Source organism: Physeter macrocephalus, chromosome 21 (assembly GCF_002837175.3).
Source record: "Physeter macrocephalus isolate SW-GA chromosome 21, ASM283717v5, whole genome shotgun sequence".
Taxonomy (NCBI): Eukaryota; Metazoa; Chordata; class Mammalia; order Artiodactyla; family Physeteridae; genus Physeter; species Physeter macrocephalus.
The window spans coordinates 29,351,158-29,359,412 of NC_041234.1; positions in this window are offsets into that span (position 1 = coordinate 29,351,158).

Below are 8,255 nucleotides of genomic sequence, written 5' to 3' on the forward strand. Positions count from 1 at the left end.
CTCCATACTGTTCTCCATAGTGGCTGTATCAATTTACATTATTCCCACCAGCAGTGCAAGAGGGTTCCCTTTTCTCCACACCCTCTCCAGCATTTATTGTTTCTAGAGTTTTTGATGATGGCCAATCTGACCGGTGTGAGATGATATCTCATTGTCGTTTTGATTTGCATTTCTCTAATGATTAATGATGTTGAGCATTCTTTCATGTGTTTGTTGGCGATCTGTATATCTTCTTTGGAGAAATGTCTATTTAGTTCTTCTGCCCATTTTTGGATTGGGTTGTTTGTTTTTTTGTTATTGAGCTGCAAGAGTTGCTTATAAATTTTGGATATTAGTCCTTTGTCAGTTGCTTCGTTTGCAAATATTTTCTCCCATTCTGAGGGTTGTCTTTTGGTCTTGTTTATGGTATCCTTTGCTGTGCAAAAGCTTTTAAGTTTCATTAGGTCCCATTTGTTTTTTTTTGTTTTTATTTGCATTTCTCTAGGAGATGGGTCCAACAGGATCCTGCTGTGATTTATGCCATAGAGTGTTCTGCCTATGTTTTCCTCTAAGAGTTTGATAGTGTCTGGCCTTACATTTAGGTCTTTAACCCATTTTGAGTTTATTCTTGTGTGTGGTGTTAGGGAGTGTTCTAATTTCATACTTTTACATGTAGCTGTCCAGTTTTCCCAGCACCACTTATTGAAGAGGCTGTCTTTTCTCCACTGTATATTCTTGCCTCCTTTATCACAGATAAGGTGACCATATGTGTGTGGGTTTATCTCTGGGCTTTCTATCCTGTTCCATTGATCTATATTTCTGTTTTTGTGCCAGTACCATACTGTCTTGATTACTGTAGCTTTGTAGTATAGTCCAAAGTCTGGGAGTCTGATTCCTCCAGCTCCGTTTTTCTTTCTCAATATTGCTTTGACTATTCGGGTTTTTTTGTGTTTCCATACAAATTGTGAAATTTTTTGTTCTAGTTCTGTAAAAAATGCCAGTGGTAGTTTGCTAGAGATTGCATTGAATCTGTAGATTGCTTTGGGTAGTAGAGTCATTTTCACAATGTTGATTCTTCCAATCCAAGAACGTAGTATATCTCTCCATCTATTTGTATCACCTTTAATTTCTTTCATCAGTGTCTTATAATTTTCTGCATACAGGACTTTTGTCTCCTTAGGTAGGTTTATTCCTAGATATATTATTCTTTTTTTGTAATGGTAAATGGGAGTGTTTTCTTGATTTCACTCTCAGATTTTTCATCATTAGCGTCTAAGAATGCCAGAGATTTCTGTGCATTAATTTTGTATCCTGCTACTTTACCAAATTCATTGATTAGCTCTAGTAGTTTTCTGGTAGCATCTTTAGGATTTGTCCCCTGGCTTTCTATATGTAGCACCCATTTTGTTCCCAACCCAGTGCTAAGTACTGTGGGAGCCACAGAAGTATATGGCATTGTCTCCAGAACATGACAATGACAAGTGGGAAGAAAGGGGATATGCCCTAAAAGTGAAGTAATATATAATTAAGTATTAAGAGAAATACAGATAGGTGCTGTAATTCACCAGAACCTCTAATCACAGGGGTGTGGCGGTCACGGAAGGCTGAATGGATAAGCTAAATCTTTAGCTGGGACTTAAAGATTAGCTGTGATTTGTTAGAAAAATAATAGGCAGTACAATCTAGGCAAAGGTGTGACTGCAGGGATTATCAGAATTTAATAGATTAGTCTGTCTGTAAAGAATTGGGTTAGGCAACAATGAAAGATAGGATTATGATAAACCTTGGCTTTGGCAATGGGGGTTTGAAAGTTATGCTGCAAGATATGGAGAGCCACTGCAAGTTTTCAAGGAAGAGAGACAGATGATTAAAACAAGAGGCTTAGGGCTTCCCTGGTGGCGCAGTGGTTGCGCGTCCGCCTGCCGATGCAGGGGAACCGGGTTCGCGCCCCGGTCTGGGAGGATCCCATGTGTCGCGGAGCTGCTGGGCCCGTGAGCCATGGCCACTGGGCCTGCGCTCCGGAGCCTGTGCTCCGCAACGGGAGAGGCCGCAGCAGGGGGAGGCCCCCATACCCCCAAAAAAAAAAAAAAAAAAAAAAAAACAAGAGGCTTATTTTAGATTTCATATGTAGAGAGATCTAGAGTGGAAAGCTTGATTCAGGGAGACCAAATAGAATGCTTTAGCAAAATCTAGGAGTAAAGTGACAAAGCCGAATTAGAGTGGTTGTGATGGAAGTAGAAAGAAAATCCTGAGATTACTACAGGGGAAAAACTGACAAGATGTAGTAATTGACTGGTGTTGGGAGATTGTAGTACAGGAAAGAGAAAAATCACATGTTGATGGGCAGAATGATGGTGGTATAACAGGTGGAAATATAGCAGTTGGGAAGCAGAGTCAGCTTGAGGGAGATGAGTTCAGTCTTAGGCATCTTTTATTGGTGAGCATAAAGCAACCAGAAGGCTCTGTTTGAGTGGAAATGTCCCCCAGGCAGATGGGCAGACAGGTATCCGTTTTGACTTATTTTTGACTCCCGTGAAAAATGTGCATATAAACTGAATAGTTAACATTGTTGCTGCGGGAAGAGGACAAAGCTAAAGCTAAAGATTCAAAGTCATCCACTGAGTTAGTGGTTGAAACTGAACCTCAGGCATTTAACAGCTTCTCTTAAACCTGTCTAATTCATGGATACATTCTCACTGTTTAAAAAAAGAAATGTCACAGAAGTATATGGGATAAAATGTGAAAATTCCACCCCACCTTCCCTACCACCAATAAGGTAACTCCTGTTACTGTTTTGATGTGTGTCCTTCCTTCTCATCTCTTTCCTTTGCATTTTGTTCCCCTAATGAGGTAATAACTTACTCCTTGCTCAGTGACTTGTGCTTTTCCCTATGCAATATGTTTAAGAGATATTTTCGTATTAGTCCCTCTAATTTCTAATTGCCCATATCCTTCTAACACCTGGAGAGATTCTGAGGGCACTGAGCCAAAACTTTGGTGTTGCCTGGCATAGGATTTCTTTATATTTATTTGCTGATATTGATAAATGTTTGCCATTTTTCTCATTGATTTGTAGGAGTCATTTTAGACACATAAGTGATTTTGGAAAAAAAAGTAATTGGCATTATGTATCCAAGAAATTGGACAGATAGGAAGTTCAGGTTCTGAGGAGATGCCTCATTGTTTGTGCCAGTGGCCTCACAGTATGTTTTTATTAATTGTGCACACTGGGAAGCTGATAAGCTGTGGGAATTAGAAAGCTGGTCTTTTCTGAAGTTGAATATTCCCCACACGGTGGCCATGATTCTTTTCCTTATTCTCTACATTCTTTGCCTACCTATTCGAGGAGATGAACTGTGTTTCTTCACAGAAATTTCCAAGGAAACTCTATTTCTTACATTGATGAAAGTATATAGAAGGCATACCGCTGGGCTGAGAAGCTGTGAGTATACTCTCCCCAAATATGAATACAAAAAGCTAACTGCATTGTAAGATCCTTCTTGGTCCAGAATTTTGACATCAATACCTGTGAGAAAAGGTATGTCCCCTTCCATATCCCAAAGCAACCTAATGATTGAAATTCTGTGTTTATTTTAAAAATTAAATGTGACAGGACCTCTTTAAAATCAGTAAGAGACAATTTAAACTTATTTTCCATTATACAAGTAATACATGATTATATTCTCAATATATAACAATGAAATAACAGGTATAGCGAAAACCCTCCTTGTGCCCTAATCCCCCACACACTACTTTGAGTTTAGTATTAATCCTTCCAGACTCTTTTCCATACGTTTGAGTACATACATATTTACAGATAGCAAAATAGGTTTGTGTGTTTTTCTTATCTTTTTTTACATAAATAACATCCTGCAACTTGATTCCTTCATTTCATGATATATCTTATGTTTCTTTCCTTCCCAGTACATAGAGGATTACCCCATTCATTTATACTCCTGCATAATATTCCATAGTATGAATGTATGACAGTTTAATAATGCCCCTATTGAAGGATGTTTAGATTATGTCCAGTTTTCTTGTTAATTTCATTGCTGCAATGAATATCCTTGTACATGCATTTTTGTGAGTCTGGTCATTTACTTCTATAGAATAGTTATCTAGAAATGGGATTGATGGGGTGAAGACTATTTAGATATAAAATTATAATTGCCCTCAAAAAAGGTGTGCCAGCTAATACTCCAGTCATCATGCTGTGATGACATTCACTTCCCCACACCCTTCCACCACCACTAGATATTCTCCCTTTTTTGTTTTTGCTAATCTGACGGGTGAATAAAAGGGGTCCCATCTGAATTTGAATTTTTCTTATTACTTGTGAACTTAAATATCTTTATATGTTTACTGAACCTTTGTATTTTATCTCTGAATTGTCTGTCCTTTGCCCATTTTTCTGTTACTATTTTTTTTATTGATTTGTAGAAAAAGTCAGTTTAGATACATAAGTGATTTTGGAAAAAAAATTCAAAGTAATTTTTCATGACAGTCTGTGGTCATATCCGTATTTCAACTTGAATAGACAAGTCATAAATGACTTCTGAATTAATAATAAAAGACATAACAGTCAATCTAAAAACAGGTATTATGACCACCTTTAAAGAGATGCTCCCTTAGTCTGATATCTTATTGGTAAGGAAAAAAATGCTAGAACCAGGCAATTTTTTTTAATTTACAGATTTCCTAACTACTATATGTAGTTTATATTTCCCGTGATAGTATCTGGAGATTTTATTTCCCAAATTTGTAAGAAAAATGAAAGTCATTTGGCACAAGAAATAGATAATTTCCTCTGGGAGTGGAGGGGGGTGGTAGACTGAGGGACAGAGGTAAGAGAAAAAGTTTGAATTGTGTGCTACATATTTTTGGAATTTTGAGATGTGAATATATATTACATATTTTTAAAAATAAATTGAAATTAAAAAATTAATTTTTATAAAGCATGCGTTTGGGAGGTGATACACTATAACATGAGTCTGGTAAGGTTTGAAGATTTCTAAGTCAGCTTGAGGTTTATACCTTATAAGCAGAGGTTCCTAACTTGAGGTCAGTGGTTCCCCAAAGCAGAATTTCTTAACCTCCCTCCTGCTGCCCCGTGTATACCTCTTTGGAAAGCTGCAGAAGCTTATGTTCTTAGGATAATGTTTTAAAATGTATAATAAGTCAAACTATATAGAAAAACAAAGGAAACCGACTATATTGAAATAGTTTTCAGAATATTTTTAAAATTAGTGAAATAGTAATAAATATGCTTCTCTTGACACATTAAATAACAAGTTATAGTGGTAGGTCTAATAAATATTGTAACTCCAGGGTAGTGATGAGAATAAATGATATTTCGAGGTATCTGCAGCATATACGTGATATGAAATGACCTGTGATTTCTATTGGGGGCCAAATTATACTGCTGATCTACTGTGGTTTGTTGCCTACATTCATAATGGAAGGAAGTGCTGATTTTCATTAGAGATTTGTGAAAAGTGCGATGTAATTTTATTTCCCATCCAAGTTTGGCCCTCTGGATTCAGTCCTCTCTATTCACAGACCTCTGCCCTTAAAGGATGATCCACAAGTCAAAATTTCATGCACAGTTTTGCGTGTGTTTAAGAAAGTGCACTTTTTTAGGGAAAAGAACCATTGCTTTTATGAAATTCTCAAAGGATTCTTGTCTCAAAAGATTGAGTCACAAACGTAGGGGAGAAGAAAGACATTTCTTTTCCTGTACTTATCCTCATGAGTGACGATAAATGGATAATTTGTTTTAAATAAAAGTATCTGATAGTTGATAACTTGTCACTTTCTGAATTCATTCAATAAATATTTTTCGAGTATCTACTATATGCCAAGAATTGTTTTACATGCTAGGGTTACAGGCCCAAGAATGAAACAGCCCAAGTATCCCAGTTCTCAGGGGGTTTACAAATATATAGAAATAAGTATATAAGTATAATAAATAGACAGATATAATTTCAAGCATTGCTAAGTACTTTGGAGAGAAAGAAAGCAGGGGAAGGGGAGTAAATCAGTTCCAGAAAGGCCTACTGTTTGCATTATATATATAGTTAAATCAATCAAACAAACAAACCCTGAGCCCTCTGTTTCCTAGAAGTTACAGAGGTGGAGAGAAGGATAATTGTCAATAATACAGAATCAAGAGTGAATGTGAAATTCAGAAGATTGCCTTACACCACAACCCTGGTCAGAAGTTAGACATGGATCTTTCTTAAATGTTACTTCATGCCTGGTTTTGATATTTACATGGTGTGAGAAAGTTTCAGATCTGGCTTTAACTCTGATTCCCCATAGTTTAAAATTTTTTTCTTCAGTCAAAATGAATATTTGGAGTTCTACAGATTAATGTATTTTATTTCAGTTATTCAGTTATTGCTTATTTGAAGCTCCTTTTTGGGTAATTCTTTGGTGAGTGACCCATTCTCAGTCTAAACTTTACTTCTAGGTTAAATTTACCGTTGTTATTTTTAAAATTTCTACTATCCTGTCAACCAAATAACTTCACAGAAAGAAACCCCATTAATTTGAAATACATACTGTTTGGTTACCCCTGTCCTACCATGATATTCAAACTCTAACCAGTCTGATATGGGCATCAGCCAATCAGAGAAGACAGTGCCATAAAGAGTTGAGGATCAGCCCCATTTCTTTGCTGTATTTACTGAATCCTTCTCAACGTTCAAAGTTATAATTAGTATATATGAGTTCCACTTTTGTGTAGCTTTTTTTCATATACCATCATTTCCTGTGATGTTTGTGTATTATTTATGGTATATACATACAGTTTTGTTATGCGATATGGGGAGGTAGCATTTTTTCCTACCTTTGAAGGTATGAAAAGGGTTACCATACATGTCGTTGGACATATTGATTTGGTTTTTTTCTTTTTGGATCATTTCCATGGAAATATGAAACCACTACGTAGAGGTGAGAAAACAATCAATCTCAGCACCATCTGTTGACCATTCCCCCTAATATGTATTCTGACAATGACTGTGATTCCTTCTAAAATGGTGAATTTCAAATTGAGGTCAGTGTCTTTGAAGCATGCTCAGGTCTCCAAGAGTTCTTTGTGGGAATTGAAGTCTTTTGTGTTTTTCTTTTAGTGATCTTTTAAAAATGTGTGTGACTATATTCTGTATAATATGAACCACCTTAATAACTGAGTTTCAGAGTTTCCAGGTGGTAATATTTTAATTCTCATAAGCTATGAGTAAAGAATTAATTTATGAGCTGGAATTAAGCTATGAGATGGAATTAATATAAATATGTGACCAAGAGACACTGTGAGTGAAAATCAGAAAGTTTTAAATGCAGAACTCAGTGGAAATAGTTTCACAAGGCAACATAGCCTGTGCTCAGATACCCAAGGCTCCTGAAGGATGTACCACTGTTAATATCACCTGCAAGGAAGGGGATTATTTCAGGCAAGAGAAACCTACCTTTGACATCTTATAGAGGTTCTTCTATACTGACTCTCTCTACCATTCTCTCACTCCACTCTTGGGAAAGTGGCTATGTGCCTTCCTGCTTATCAGATATAAGGAACAGGTGCAAAACACGACCCCTTCCTCCCCGCAGCTTGTTCCTAGTCTTTATTGTGAGACCAGCAGAAGCAAAGGGCTTAACATTCCATCGGGCAGACCCAGGCGTCAGGCTTCACTGTTCATCGTTCCTGCTCCTTTCATTCTGCATTCTGGAGAAGTCATTGGCTGGATCTCCCAGTTTCCTAATTTGTTCTTTAACTGTCATTTCTGCTGTTCATATACTGAGTTTTTTTATTATTGCTAATACTTTTCATTCGTATATTCTTGAGTTGATTAATGGATGCACTATCTGCTTACATCTCTCTGAGGGTAATAATTGTGCTAACCTAAGGTTCTCTTGTGCTTTGTTAACTCTGATTCATTGGCTATAAGCTCTTATGTTAGTTATTGTTTTCTGTCCTTAATGGAGTTGGCTTTCTCACATTGTTTGGTCATTCCTGAGTGTAATTCATCTTTGTAGTTGAGATTCTCCTGCGTTTGTTTCCCAGCTTTAGGGAAGAAGTGAAATGAGCTGTTGGGGCTTATTACTGCCAATGGGTTCCCCTGAGAATAAGGCAGAGGTGGAAGGTGCCTTTTGGTGGCTAGTCAGGGAGTGCATACATTTCTTCCAGGGTTCTGGGACCTTGCCCCCTTTCTAACACCAATTGCTCCTGCCTAGAGGAAGACAGTATTTGCTGCCTGGATCGAGGTGGAAAGATGTGG